The sequence below is a fragment of the Lissotriton vulgaris genome, chromosome 5 (assembly GCF_964263255.1).
Source record: "Lissotriton vulgaris chromosome 5, aLisVul1.2, whole genome shotgun sequence".
Taxonomy (NCBI): Eukaryota; Metazoa; Chordata; class Amphibia; order Caudata; family Salamandridae; genus Lissotriton; species Lissotriton vulgaris.
In genome coordinates this window covers 87,680,758-87,697,093 of record NC_141693.1, presented here as the reverse complement: position 1 = coordinate 87,697,093, position 16,336 = coordinate 87,680,758, and positions in this window count along the sequence as shown.

Sequence of the window (16,336 nt, the reverse complement as noted above, 5' to 3'; positions counted from 1 at the left end):
ATTTGAAGAATTACCAGAAAATTCTCTGGGAATGGGCGATGGACAGCCTAACAACATTTATGATATGTCAATATAAATGTTGGAACTTCACTTTACTCCCAAGACTAATTTTGTGCTTGAACGCCATACATTCTTTTCTAGAAATCAAAAGGAGGGTGAGGATATTAAATCTTATGTTTCTACATTGAGAGGTCTAGCTTTAACATGTAAATTTGAGCAGTTAAATGATTTGTTAATAAGGGGTCAAATAGTACGTTGTACTAGTAGTAAGAAAATAAAGGCAAAGTTATTGATGAAAGAGTATACCTTGGATGAAGCGATCCTAATCGCAAAAGGGATGGAACATACTAATGTGTGGTTCAAAGAAATGGAAATTACTCATAATAATACAAAACAAGAAAAAGTTGAGGTCATTGAAGAAAAATGTGATAGGAAAACAGAGGTAAAATTGAATGTAGATGTTAAGAAACCACAAACTGACAAAGGAAATGACCAATTTAGAGATATAAAATGTATTAGATGTGGAGCCCCAGGACATATAGCTTCTAGCCTCAATTGTATGGCTAGGGGGACGTATGTAGAAGTTGTGGTAAGAGGGGAAATTTTTCCAAAAAGTGTCCTACAAATGTAATTGGGAGAAAGAATGTCCAAGAAGTTGAAGATATTTGTGAATATGTTGATGATGTTTTATTGATGATTGATGGAGATCAAAAGAATTTCAAGGTTCTGGAAACTGATGAGTTATGTTCTACCCATAATGTGAAGATGCAAAGCACGGATAAACTAGAAAAGCTCCATTGTAATATTTTGATAGACGGAAAAGAGATAAGAGTGTTGGAATATACTGGAAGTTTATTTACTCTTATATCCAACAAGTCTTTTGAAGATAATTGGTCAAAAGAGAATACCCAAGTTATGCATAATCCTGATATTCATGCTGTGGGATATGCAGGGAAAAGAATAGAAATATTAGGAATGTGTTGGATGACTTTAAGATTTAAAGGTGAAGCAGTTAGAGGTAGAATATATATATCACAGATTTTCGTTCTGATCTCATTGGGTGGCATCATCAGAGAGACTTAAACATCATTATTGGCCCAAATGCTAAAGAGCCTGTTATGGTTCTTGAAAAGACATCTTTTGAAGACATATTTGATGAGAATAAATTGTTTGAGAAATATCCTAAAGTTTTTAATTCAAGGTTATGGTTATTGAAGGGGTTCTCACATAAAATAATTCTAAAGGAAAATGCTAAGTCTGTTGTTCATAAAATAAGAAATGTGCCAAATGTAATGTTGGAACCTTTATGTCAAGAAATTAATAATTTGTTGAAACAAGAGATCATTGAGCCAATCGAAGCTTCTGAATGGTTGGCTCTGATTGTAATTGCCCCAAAAGATGGTGGTAAAATTTGTCTCTGTATAGACTTGTGGGATCTCAATAAGAATATTTGGGTAGATAGAGAATTGCTGCCTTATATATTAGAAATTTTATCTACAATGGATGATGGGAATATTTTTAGTGTATCACCAAATTAAATTACATGAGTCATCTAAACATTTGACTTCTTTTGCCACCCCTCTTGGTGCGTTCGGATATAAGAGAATTGTATTATATACTGGAATTGGATAGCAAGAACCCAATGGTTTAAATATCGTCGAAGAACTTTACATGTTTTTAGGTTAGAATGCTCCTGCCATACTAATTCCAACTAAACACTCTACCTGTAGATGAGTTAGCATTTTTTTTTAAAGCACTGGGACACTTGCACTAAACATATTATTTGTTCTGATTGAACCTAGGTCCCTCCGGGTTAGGAAGAGGACACTAGAAGATAGTGAATATATATTTTTTTAATATTAGCACTTTATTATTTAGGCACTGGCAAATAGGATGTGACACTTCAGCACTTTAAATCTTCAAAAAATCCAATATATTTTCAGGCACTAGTCATTTGATATGAAGCTCTAATGGATTTCCAATGGAAAAATAGTTTGTTTTTAAATGGATTTTAAATAGTTTGACGTATTTTAGGAACAAGAGAGTGCTGTATATTTTAATGTTAAAGCACCTTAAATATATGTAAACCATGTAAGGATTATGAAGTAATATCATGTTCTTCCTTTAACTCTATCCATTTATATTTATACATTTTTATCCAGAGATTTTTACATTGGATGTTTATGCCTTTATACAAGCAAGAAGGCAATTGTTCAAAGTTTGCATAATTTACACGTTTAAAGATGGCGCTGGTGAATTGTGCCAATATGTCCACATTGTCCTTCTTCACTGTTGATGAAAGTGTGTAGTTTGTTGTCACTTTTGTTTTTTGCAAACCCCTTTATAAAATGTGTATAGGGGATATGGTGTCATTGTGACAACAAGGCTGGTTTTACAAGCCAAAATGCATAAATGACGAAATTAGAAATATGCAATAATAGATATGATTTTGGAAATTCACCAGCTCTGTGGAGTGCTGCTTCAAGTCCAGATCATATAAATAGGACTAATATAAAAGTTATGTCATATGACGGCAAACCAATTCATTACTGTATAATTGGTGGAAATGTATTTCACCAAAATCATATACAAATCTTGTCCTCGGAAGCTTGTTTCCGGTCCAGGGAAGGCATGGCTTGGCAGTTCGGGCTGGACTGTTCCCATGAGGCACAGGGTCAGACTGATTTGCATACAGCCATGTCTGAACTGGGGTGGCAGAGTGGGCTAAGGAAGGGTGATGGATTAAATCCAGATCTTTTCACTGGGTGTGAGTGTTTGATTGGTTCAGATGCTCCGTCCATTACCACCCCCTTTTGTACCGTTTTTGGCCACCACAAGTGTGGCAGGGTATGCTCAGACATGAGTCCCTTGCTCACTTTGCCACTGGATTCAAGCAAGCCGGGCTGAAGACAGCTGGAATGCCAGAAACCGGTCCCCGGAAGCTTGTTTCCAGTCCAGGGAAGGCATGGCTTGGCAGTTCGGGCTGGACTGTTCCCATGAGGCACAGGGTCAGACTGATTTGCGTACAGCCATGTCTGAACTGTGGTGGCAGAGTGGGCTAAAGAACGTTGATGGATTAAACCCAGATCTTTTGACTGGGTGTGAGTGTTTGATTGGTTCAGATGCTCCGTCCATTACCACCCCCTTTTGTACCGCTTTTGGCCGCCACAAGTGTGGCAGGGTATGCTCAGACATGAGTCCCTTGCTCACTTTGCCACTGGATTCAGGCAAGCTGGGCTGAAGACGGCTGGAATGCCAGAAACCGGTCCTCTGAAGCTTTTTTGCGGTCCAGGGAAGGCATGACTTGGCAGTTCGGGCTGGACTGTTCCCATGAGGTGCAGGGTCAGACTGATTTGCATACAGCCATGTCTGAACTGGGGTGGCAGAGTGGGCTAAAGAATGGTGATGGATTAAACCCAGATCTTTTGACTGGGTGTGAGTGTTTGATTGGTTCAGATGCTCCGTCCATTACCACCCCCTTTTGTACCACTTTTGGCCGCCACAAGTGTGACAGGGTATGCTCAGACGTGAGTCCCTTGCTCACTTTGCCACTGGATTCAAGCAGGCCAGGCTGAAGACGGCTGGAGTGCCAGAAACCGGTCCTCGGAAGCTTGTTTCCGGTCCAGGGAAGGCATGGCTTGGCAGTTCGGGCTGGACAGTTCCCATGAGGCACAGGGTCAGACTGATTTGCATACAGCCATGTCTGAACTGGGGTGGCAGAGTGGGCTAAAGAACGGTGATGTATTAAACCCAGATCTTTTGACTGGGTGTGAGTGTTTGATTGGTTCAGATGCTCCGTCCATTACCACCCCCTTTTGTACCGCTATAGAAGAACTGGCACATGTTACACAATCCATAGTTCTACAAATCAATCATATGTCCTCATAGAGTCCTTCCTTGTACATCAGTCCACGGGGCTTCCCCCTACATCCCATTATATATCAAATAAATACCTATATAAAGCCTATTTGGGCACATCATTCACAATGACATGCCTACTTGGGCTTTACATATGTATTTATTGTACAATGTGTCCTATGTTTATGTTTATTCACTATGTATACACATTTGCAATTGCTGGTCGTTATCTTGAACAAGGCCGTGGTTATGGTCAAACCACATTGAGAGTTGTTTTTTCCACAAATACATCACTGGATTTAAGGCAGGACAACTGTTAGAAATAGGGGGTCTCTAGTTGGCAGAGGTAAGTGCCTTCGTCCAAATAGGGACCCCGGCTTCTAGTCAGGGTTAAGTGGATACACACTCTAGATAACCCCTGCCCACCCTCTTGGCAGCTTGGCACGAGCAGACAGGTTTGTCTCAAAGGCAATGTCTAAAGTGTTTGTACCAACACACACAGTAACACAGTGATAACACCACAAATGGACACAATACGACCAAAAGGACAAAAATCCAATGTACAAGTATTAGGAAAAGTGACTTTCAAAAGGTTTTAGCACCTGAGTCCATAGAAAACGATGGATGCGCGATTTCTTGCAAAGTACCTGTCGTTGTGACAAAATTCACCAAGCCAAACTGCCACAGCGATGCGAAGCGTTGAAAACCAAATAGATCCATCAATTCCTGAGACCATCATGAATGCGAAGCGACAGTTCCGCTGGACACAGGGGAGCGGTGCGTCAGGTCCGGTCTGCAGGGGTAACAATGCATCGATTCTGAGACGACTCTGATTTGCGGGTGATGCGTCGGGGAATACTTGCCACGCAGGGACTATGCATGAAAATCCGGGATGTGGCGGCAAACGATGCTGCGGTGTAGGTTTATTCAGCCGCGATCCCTCGATGCATCGATTCTTGCAGCGGCGATGCAGGGAGATTCTTCTTGCACCAGGGCCTTGCATCAGAAAAACTGTCGCAAGAAGAGCGATGCTTCTATTTTCCTGTTGTTGCATTGCTTTCCAGGACCCTGCAACAAAAATAACCACCATAGGCCCCACACAGTCACAGGCACTCCTGGCAGGTCAGAACTCCAAGCAAGGAAGTTCAGGGGAGCTGGGGTGAAGTCTTTGTATTCCTGAGACTTCAAAACAGGAGGCAAGCTCTACTGAAGCCCTTGGAGACTTTCCTGAAGCAGGGGACACATCACACAGCAAAGTCCTTCTCCTTTCCTTGGCTAAAACAGCAACTGCAGGCAAACCCCAGACACACAGCAAGGGCAATACTTCTCCTCAGTTTCTCCAGCTCTTCTCCTTGGCAAAGGTTCCTCTTGATTCCATAAGCAGTCTACAGTTCAGGGGCATTAGGTCTAACACTTACACCCCAAACTGTATTTGTCCTCTTTGTGCAGAGAAGCCCAGTACCCAGTCAAAACCAGTTTTGCCCTCTCTGGTGCAGCTTCCTGGCATGAGGTGGAGACAGCATTGTGTAAAGCAGACCTTGCCCATTCAGGTGAAAGGAAATCTTCTCTCTCTACTCTAAATGCAACCCAGGTCTATTCAGCCCAGTCCTGACTCATTAAACTCTCTGGAGCCACTGCTCCTCCCCAGCCCTGACACTCCTAATCCAGACAGTCAAACCTCATCCTAGCGAAGGCACACTGGATGGCTAAACAAGAAAATACCTACTTCCTAAAAGTGGTAATTTCAAACACAGAATGTAAAAATCATCCTCACTAAAAGATGCATTTTAACATTTTGAGTTCAGGCAACTAAACTTTATTTTTCAACGTTCTTCCCAGGGGCAGTTATGTTTATAAGATGTTATAAACAAACTTCTCATTCGGTCCTAAGGGATCAGGTAGCCTTGCAATAGTGAAAAATGAAATTGGCAATAATTCACTATCATGACATGCCACACACATCAGGGCATGTCCTACCTTTCACATACACTGCACCCTTCCCACAGGGGACCTTGGTCCTACCTTAAGGCTGACTGACATGTAAGAAAAAAAAGGTTAGCGCCTGGCACGTGGGTGCACTTGCCAAGTCGACATGGCGGTTAACAACTGCACACAGACACTGCAGTGGCAAGTTTGAGTTACCGTTTCAGAACTACTCATATAGGTGGCACAATCAGGGCTGCAGGCCCACTAGTAGTATTTGATTTACCAGCCCTGGCACACTCAGTGCACTTTACTAGGGACTGACCAGTAAATCAAATATGACAATCAGGGAGAACCAATCATAATAACACTGATCAGCAGTGGCAAAGTGCCCAAAGCATCTAAGCCAGCAAAAATGAAATCCAGCACAGCATAAAAAATACAGGAAGTAAAGGCAAAAAGTCAGGGGAAACCACGCCAAAGATGCCAAGTCTAACAACAACTTATTTTTTGCTTTATATCAAAAATGATTTTGTTTGCCCACAAATAGTCGTGCTCCCCTCACCTCCCCTACAATACACCCTTCTTTTGTAAAATATTATACCAGATCCCATAGGGTGAAATTATGGATCCAAATTATGGAGGAATACCACATAAGAAAAAAAGGCTCAGAGAAGTAGAATAAAGTTGGCCACAAGATTTTTCACGAGAAATGTGCTCATGATGTGAGCTAGGTGGAAAAAGCATCTTTGAAACTAAGGCATCCTTCTTCAGGCCTCAATTAAACCATATGACCAACCGGCCCAACACAATAAATCCACTCTCTATTTAGATATTATTAGTAGTAAAGAAATATTAGATGCTTTCTCCAAATTGTGCGTTGAAAAGATTGGAAACTCCACAGCCACTCAGGCAATTGACATTAACATCTGAACTCCTGTTCTAAGAAATAGGGTGACATGAGAACCTTTATAAGGAGATCACACAAATGTATCTCAGGGAGACTTTTACTAATTGTAGTCCAGCCTGTTACTTCACAGATCGCACCTCCTACCTGAAAGAGGTAATCTAATCGAGGGTGACTTATTGGACATGTCTGACCAATGCCTCAAAGTGAAGTACTGGTCCACCTTAACCTGGGACTCCTAACCCATCAGGTGCTCACCCTGATAATATAAATAATTACTGTCCAGTAACCACTGTCTTTGACTAAAATCCAGGGAAGCTTCTTAGAGTCACAAATCAAAGAATTTATTGAAAACAACATCTTATTGGATGACATTAAGTCCAGATTCAGACTTGGCTGTAGCACTGAAACATCTCTCTTCCAAATTGTCAATGACACACTGCATGTATTAGATGACTCCTGTCTCCTCGCCCTCTGTCCTCCGCAACCTATTAGCAGCATTTGATGCCCCCAACCACAACACTGTACTACAGCTACTGAGGGACTCAAGGGTCCTCAATGGGATGGATTTAAACTATCTCTCTTCTTACTTAGGAAACAGTGGATGAAACTGAAGAGTAACCTCTTAGACCCCTCATGTCTACACCAGGGTGTTCACAGGGTTTGATTCTAACACCCACACTCCTCGATCTGTAGGTGGAAACTCTAAGCCGGACCCTCAGTATCTCGCACCTCCGGTATGCGCATGATGCAGAACCATACCTAAAAGTTTCCTTTAATGACATAATGGTACTAACTCAGACCTTAGAAGACATCCAGCCAAGGATGACTTTTCAGCACCTGAAACTTTATTCGCCCAAGATAGAATTCCTGCTCATATTATTATCTTTATTGAGCTCAGTCCTTGTCCAATCGTGACTGCACACCATGCATCACTGAGTGAGCTAAGTCATTGGGCTTCACACTAAGGGAAACGTGAGCACACGCACACACACACAAATGCACACACACACACAGAGACACAGACACATGCACACACAGAGACACACACACATGAATACATGTGGACAAGCCCGCACACACCCATGCGTCAACACACACACAGACACACTTGCACACACACGCACACACACACACAGGCACACACACACATGCGCATGCACACACAAAGGCACACACACACTTGCAAAGAACACTCAGCACCAAATCAAATTATTCCAGGGAATGAAACCATTCATCCCACAATCTGGCTTCAGGAGACCGGCCCATTCAGTGTTCTTGGAGAGAATGCTTTGCATAGAGGTATCCCAATTCATAACCAGCTCCTCTGAACGCTGCCCTGTTTGCAGCGTGAGATTATGTCTGGAAGTCAGTGCTTCAGTGGCATCACCCACCCCGTTAGGAGGACTCTCAGATGGCTCCTGATGGAAGCCTCAGCATCCACAAATCCTTACAGGACAGCATTTCAAGGTACGTGGCTCAACAATTAGCCTTCTCAGAAGGATTCCACTCCCTAGGGAACGACGGCTCAGAAAACAAAAAAACATGTCAAGGCCATTTATGGGAAGCACCCCAAAAAATCGATCCTCCTTCGATATGCACAGACTCCTCTCTCACAAGACATTGAAAATGAACCTAAAACTCCTCGTCTACATCTGTGTCTCCAAAGCTAACAAGGGAAAAGAAAGACAGGACTCAAAAACCTAACTATGGACCTATATTAGCCATGTTAATATAATAGGGCAGGGTTGTTTTAGAATGTATAAATACATGTTCCATCAGGATCGTGAAGCCCTGCAAACTGGGTCCTGGGGAAAAATGACCCCTCTGGCTCCCACTTGTGACTGGCTTGTACAGAGGCACACTTCCCACTCACTACCTGTAGACATGACTCACAACAAATGCAAAGCAAACCTAACTTTCTCTGTAATTCACTAATATAATTGATTGTGTTCGTTTGCACTTGGACAGAGGTGCTCGCTGTGCCCACAGCCGCTTCAGGTGTTGACCACAATCTCGCTCTCGCGTGAGTTTCCAAGTAGAGCCCCATAGACATATTACCATCTACAAAAAGTAGAACACCGACAAGCAGGGCTACTGGAATAAAGATAACCTCACGAATTCAGAATGAAGTTAAGGAGCTCAAGAAACTAGTAGGTAACTTGGTTCAAGTCTCGTCGAAATTCTCACAGACAATTGAGAAAATATGGGAGATGACGTTAGGAACCCACGCTAAAGTTTCTCACATCCAGAATGTTGTACTCAGGCCCAACAGACCAAACAGAACTGATCCTTTATCAAATGAAGAAGCCTTGGCCTTACTCAGATCTTATGAACAACCGGTCCATGGAAGAGAGGAGAGCATCAAATTAGTACCTATTGACTCCAATCGATCGTCCAGAAAGAATGACAGGAAAGCTATCCACAACAACCTACGACACATCCAGGTATCTGAACCTGATCATGGCAGCATCCCGAACTCACACGAACCCCTGAAATGCCTGTTACTAAACTGTCGTTCGGCAACGAAACATGCATCTGACATAGCTGCTCTCATTTTGAACAAGCAAATCGACCTGGCCTTCTTTACTGAAACTTGGCTCAGCGAATCATCTTCACCTAACTTAGATCTCCTAGTTCCTCCTCAATATAACATTGTCAGATTAGACAGACCTAAGAAAGTGGGAGGAGGCATAGCCTGCATCCACAGGTCTGAGATTGAGGTCAGCCAATTCCAATCTGACCCCCTAGAGTCTTGTGAATACCTCGGCCTCAATATTAGATCAGCAAACAACCTAAGATGCAGCATGCATGCGTTCTACCACCCTCCTGGAGATAACGCAAAGTTCTCAGAGCAACTCATGGAGATCATAACAACCAACTCTAACCCTGATGCCCACAATATATTCCTCGGTGACTTTAACCTCCACTGGGAGGACGGCAATGACAAACTAGTTAACTCACTTAAAGACTTCCTCATCGAGCTAAACCTTACACAAGTTTGCACACATCCCACTCACTCACAAGGAGGGACCATAGACTGGATTATTTCAAGGAATAAAGAGACTTCAATTCTCGCCATTGACCCGTGTGATTGGTCCGACCATCACGCCATAACTTTTGCGATAACCACAATGAAAAAGGGCAGGACCATACAACCCTGCAAGGCCAAAAAACTGGTCCGAGACACAAAAGAGGCTAATATTGAACTATTGGTGGAAAGATGTGAGAAAGTCTTGAAGCCACCAAACAACAGACTGAATGTCAGCGAGCTAACGGAGCACTACCTAACCTCAATAGGAAATATCGTCAATGACACCATGCCACAGACACTGAAAAGAGTATCCGAGAAACCTAAAAATCCTTGGTTCAGTGAGTCACTAAATGAGGATAGGCGCAAATTGAGAATGGTCGAAAGGAAATGGAGGCAACATCCCTCCTCTCCCGAGCTGATAGCCCTTAGGAATACCAGAAGCCAATATAACAAGAAGATAATTAAATCCAAAAAAGATTTTATAAAAGCCGAACTTGACAATGCATCAAACAGACCTCGGAAACTCTTTGAGATTTTAAAACAACAGTCGAATAAGCTAGCTAAAACAGTTCACGAGAATCCAAAAACTCCCTTAAGTTGTGAGGAATTCTCTACATTTTTCACGGAGAAAACCAAACTGCTTGAAGTGGAACTCTCAACTGCTGCAACTAACATCTCAACCCTTACCTCACCTACAAAAGAGGCCAATGAGCCAACAGAGAGTCCCCAAACAAAAAATAAGGCACAGTGGGACACATTCGAACTTTATGACCAAGATAAGATCACCAAAATGCTAAGGGAAATCAGACCGAACAACCACTATCAAGACCCTCTACCGGCAAAGTGCGTAAGAGTAATTAGCCATACCCTGGTTCCGATCTGGACTGAGATAATAAATGCCTCACTTACCCAAGGGACCCTGCCCGACTGCCTAAAAACAGGTCAGGTTGTGCCCATCATCAAAAAACCGACAGCGGATGCAACTGACCCGAACAACTATCGACCAGTGACCAACATACCTTTATTAGCCAAAACTATTGAGAAATGCGTACAAGGTCAACTGAGTCAACACATCGCTAAGTTCTCATTACTAGATGATTGCCAATCTGGATTCAGAGCTGGGCATAGTACTGAAACTGCGATCCTGCATATCGTGGACGACGCCCTACAAGCCCTAGACAGAAATCAAGCATGCCTGCTGATTCTCCTAGACCTGTCATCTGCATTTGACACGGTAAATCATGAAATGCTGATGACCAGGCTACAAGAAAGGATGGGCCTGTCGGGAAATGTGCTGAATTGGTTTAGATCTTTCCTGCAGAATAGGTCTCAACGTTTCCTGGTCAATCAAGCGACCTCTTCCCCTTGTCCTACTGCCGTCGGGGTCCCGCAAGGGTCAACATTATCCCCAGATCTATTCAACCTATATGTTGAACCTCTCACGGAGATTCTTCGGGGATCACAGATACCCTATCATATGTATGCAGATGACACGCAAATATACATAAAGATCGCCTCCCGTGTTGACATTGACCTAATGAACATAACACTAAAGAGAGCCCTACAGTGGTTAACCACGAACCATTTGAAACTAAATGCCCATAAAATGGAATTCCTGTTAATATCACCGACAAAGAACCGTCCCGAGGTAAAGGAATTGACGAAACTGGTGACAGCCCTGAACTGCACCCCGACCCTAGTTAAGTCAGCTAAATCACTTGGAATTACCTTGGATGAGAACCTGGACATGAAAGACCACATAAACTCAATGGCCAAGGGTGCCCGCTTCCATCTGAACTATCTAAGAAAATTGAAACCATACATCTCAAAGACGGACCTAAAACTGGCCGTACAATCCCTAGTTATTTCGAGGATTGAATACGGTTGCACTACGTTAGCGGGTCTACCCAAAACATCCATAGCTCCGCTAAAAGCCTGTCTCAATGCAGCGGCAAGACTGATCACGGGATCGAGGAAATTCGACCACATAGCTCCTCACCTGAAGACACTAAACTGGCTACCCTATGAAGCCAGAATTCAAATGAAGATTGCTTGTATTACCCACAGAGCAGTTCACTTCAACATGCCGAGATACCTTGCCAAGAAAATTAAGCTATCGGGAAGCAACAGACCAACGAGAAGCGCTAAAGAACTGCTACTGAGGCCAGCCTTTTTCCGTAAGAAAAAGACCTACAACCGAGCGTTCTCAGGAGCCGCCCCCAGAGTCTGGAATTCTTTACCTCCGAACATCAGGAAGATTAAAAACTTGATATCATTCAAACGCGAACTGAAGAACCACTTGATGAGCAAACACCTCTCTTAGGAAAGAGTATTGAGTACTGATGAGAATATCCCCACCTAAGAGAGACGGCCTCGACTGGAACTTCTTGAAGATCAATTATCTGTTAACTGATTGATTTCATGTTTATACATTGTCCACACACGTTACTACTACCTTAAATCAAGGGGATCCGATATCTGTAACTCTCAGACAATACGATATACCCTCTACCTCACTTTGTTTTATTGCCTAGGATACCGGTTACATGGCAACACTTTTTACTCCTTAATGCTATTTATACACGATATTTGCACTGTTATGCTATACAACCCTACCTCATTCACCTCCTAATACTAATTGGATAGGCTGAAGAACTATTACCTATAATCCCCTTTACAGCTTACCGCCTTAGACCTTACACTCATGTATGTCTGTTGATACAATTGCCTCCATAATGTTTGTAACTTATCCTACATGTGAAGCGCTCTGATACCCACGGGTCTTGTCCGCGCTATACAAAACTTTATAAATAAATAAATAAAATAAATAAAAATGTGACTTGAAAATGAATAAGTCCCTACTTGATTGACACATTGTTCTCCTTCTTTTACATTATTGGCATAGGCTGACATATTGCATCTACATTTATGCATTGATAAACTCTGCTTACATTGTTGGCCCTGAAGATGGTGTCGCTGCTCATGAATTAGGAGACCCATGCGTCGACGTTGCTCCACGTCTCATTTGCTTTTTTAATCACCAATTGTTTTGAGATTTAACACTGTAAAAATATACCACTCAGATGACGCAAAAGGACACTTGTCAAGTATACTATCAGGCAGATGGCCAAAACTGGGACAATATTGCATAGCAAACATTCACAAAGGAGACAAGGTCGTAAAGGCAACAAAACAAAACACATTATTGTCCAAGGCTCAGTCCCAGTGGCCCAGTTTGTGTTTTGAGGGACACCCCCTGGCTTCATATCCGGGACTTTTTTATTTGTTAATCACTGGACTCCAGGATTGATGGATATGTACAATGAAACAGATTCCAGCCAATCAGAGTGGGCTTTCATTCATTAATATATGAGACTCTGACTTGATCTTTGGATTATTGTAAGATTAATGTATCCTGGGTTTCGTCTTTATTATGCTCTATAGATTTCATTGACTCCATTGCAAACAATGGGCCCGATTCACAAAGGTAAAGTTAGACGTTTGGTCTAAACTTAGACCAAACGTCTACATTTACGTCTTTGGGAATTCACAAAGGGCTTTTGCACATAGTGGGCCCAAAGTGAAAGAAAGTCTAACTTTACGACTTTTGGTATTCTCAAAGGCCTTTTACTACTCATAAATGCCTTTTGTGAATACTGAAAGTCATAAAGTTCAACTTTCGGTATTCACAAAGGGCATTTTTTGTTAATGCTCTTTGTAAATACCAAAAGTTGTAAAGTTAGACTTTTGTCTAACTTTACCTTTGTGAATTGGGTCCCAAATCTTTGCGTCCACACTGGGGGCGAAGATCCAACTCCAAATGTGGCCATAAAGTTACTACTCGTAAATCCCCTTTGTGAATTCCCAAATTAGTAAACTTAGACGTTTGGTCTAAGTTCGTATAAGTTTACCTTTGTGAATCCGGCCCAATATGTTTACATGGAAACAGTAGATTGGACTTGTCTAATATTGTGTACGCCTGATCTACTTTTTATTTCTTTGACCAATAACCTATTGGATTAAGTATCCGTGTCCGCATTTTAATTAATTATTTTTCAAAACAAGGAACTTCATGACCAAATAATTTCATTAAAAATCTCCTTGTTAGCAATTTACCCTATGGATAAACACAGGCATCCGAACTGTACAGACGTTTTAGGTTATCGCCTAAATGTTTTTAATGTATATTTTAATTGTTTTTTGCGCCGAAATGTTATCTGTAGTGAAGGATTATATAATGAAATGAACAGCTCAAGTCACATTTTACGAAATGTTAAAGTTTACAATCAAGCGAGGTAATGTAGATTTGTATTCTTAATTTTAGCTGGTGGCGTGTGCATTTATTATAACATAGCTGCATCCCAGAGCTTCAGTATTTTCAGAAACGTAATGTACATGGTGTGATTTTCTGTCCTCCATGCCTTAGCTACACAAGCACAAATAGCAGAGCTGTAATTTCCTAAAGGTGTTCTACCAAAGTAGACATAAGGGCGCTGAGTACCCTATTTATTTAGAATTAATCCAATTACATTTCATAAAAATGACAAGTGCGGTTTCCCCTCATCTCTGAAGTGGAGCGGACTCGCACAAGGGCGTGCCACTCCTTTAGACAAGTGCTTTGAAGACTGGGACTACCCCCTCCCGCTTCAAGGCGCATTAGCCCACTTTCCCTTGAATGGATTTTAATAGGAATAAAATGTTTAGCTCCAGTCCAGACGAGATAGTCGGCGATAATTGCCCCTTCAAAAGGCGTAAGTCATCTCTCACAAAGAGCATGCGAGTGAAACATAACAGCTTTTAAAAACGCGTTTCCCCTTCCATTTGAATCTTTTAAATACATCTTTACAAAGGCTGGGCTGGCTCCTCGACCAGCAGTGTTGTGACACATATGGGACCGAGGGCTTTTTTTGTGGCGGGATGAAAGGCCCTGGAAGTGTGCTTGTGGGAGACAATGCCCACTCGTCCACCTGCTCCCCCCTCGCTATTGTGACGCACCACCGTTCCCACAAGACGCCACCTCTGGCCACAAAGCGAAGGCAACACTCTCTCCTCTGAGAACCGGCGGACTGCTGGCTGTCAGATGTCGCTGAGTTTTGTTGAAAGCCCTCCAGCCTCACCCTCTCAAGTACAGCCAGTCACAAGCCTCCCTAGACCTTCGCCTACTTCTAGGGGACACTGACGAGGCGGGCATAGGACCCCCAGAAACAAGCCTTGACGAATCATCGAACCACCAATCAAGGGAAGCAGTTTCTTTGAACATAGACAGGGGCCATTTTTAATATTGCTAGTTTTCAGACAGCATCAGTCTGAATAAAGAAAAAAAGAGGGATTACTATGAATTAGATCATTTTTAACCTCGAGAAATTTTAACTTTTGTATCATATGATTTTTTAAATATAATTACACCATATCTTTTATCTTGTTGGTGTGCAATTTTAATATTTTATATGTTTTTTGTAGTATGCTTTTATGGTTTTAATTAACCAAATAAAGTGAATTTGACTCACTGAACATAGACAGTGCTGCTGCCACACTTCATTCCTTGGCCTCCATCGTGTACCTGAGGCCAGTGCCGTCTTAACGCATGTGAATGGGTGAAGATGCCTTCAAGGGAATTTATTTTATGCGCGCTTAATTATTTAGACTAATTTTAGGAAGGATCGATTACTGATCCTTATTAAGAATCAATCAAACACTGTGGAGTTTCAATTCAGTTTAAACAATTTGTTTCAACAAGACACAACATACAAAAAACAACACAAGGTGTATTAGGAAAATATAATTTTATCCAAAAATGTTTTAAAGAAATCACTTCATATACAGATAAGTGAACAAACAGAAAATTAGGACTGTGGGTACACACATAAGTAAATTAATACGTGACTCAACAGAACCTAAAAACACCTATCCCAAATCACACTGAATAAAACAAGACAGGGATAAGATGAAATGTCGACGTTTCGGTTTCCTATGAATTAATTGCGGAAACCATCTTCAGGACTGAAGTCAATTGGGGTCTGTATAGAGAAAATTGCAATCTGACTTCCTAACGCTGTCCGACTGTGATTGCTTGAGGGCTGTCACAGTCTATTTTCAAGGCGGAACCGCTTCTATTTGGTATGTTAGTTGACTTCTTGACTTTGAAAACAAGTTTGTGGGCTTCGCTGTATTGATGCTGGCTTTTATTTAAAAGGAGGTTTCTGGCCACACCTGTTGATAAGCGGTATGTTGAATGAAGTTGTAGCTTAGACGCGGTCACCAAAAACTAATACCGGTACATAGAGAAGTTTTGCCACACGTGGAGGATTCAGGGACAGTTGTGCAATCAACCATACGGCGATAATCTAATAAAAATAATGGAGGTAAAGTGCAACGTGGCAAATAATTAGTTCAAGGTGACTTATCGCTGTTCGGCGGTATGTAAAGCAGTGTGTACAGCTCCAAGCCTCGCCGCAAGTAGAAAGTGAATTTCACAGAAAGTATTCCAGTAACCATGCGGTCGTGGTCTAGTCAGGACAGCAGTGGCAGAGTGCCGTGCAGCATGTAGTCAGTTCAGAGCAACTGGGCATGCTGGGCAGTTGCCTGGGGCCCCACGTGCATAGGGGCCCAATGCA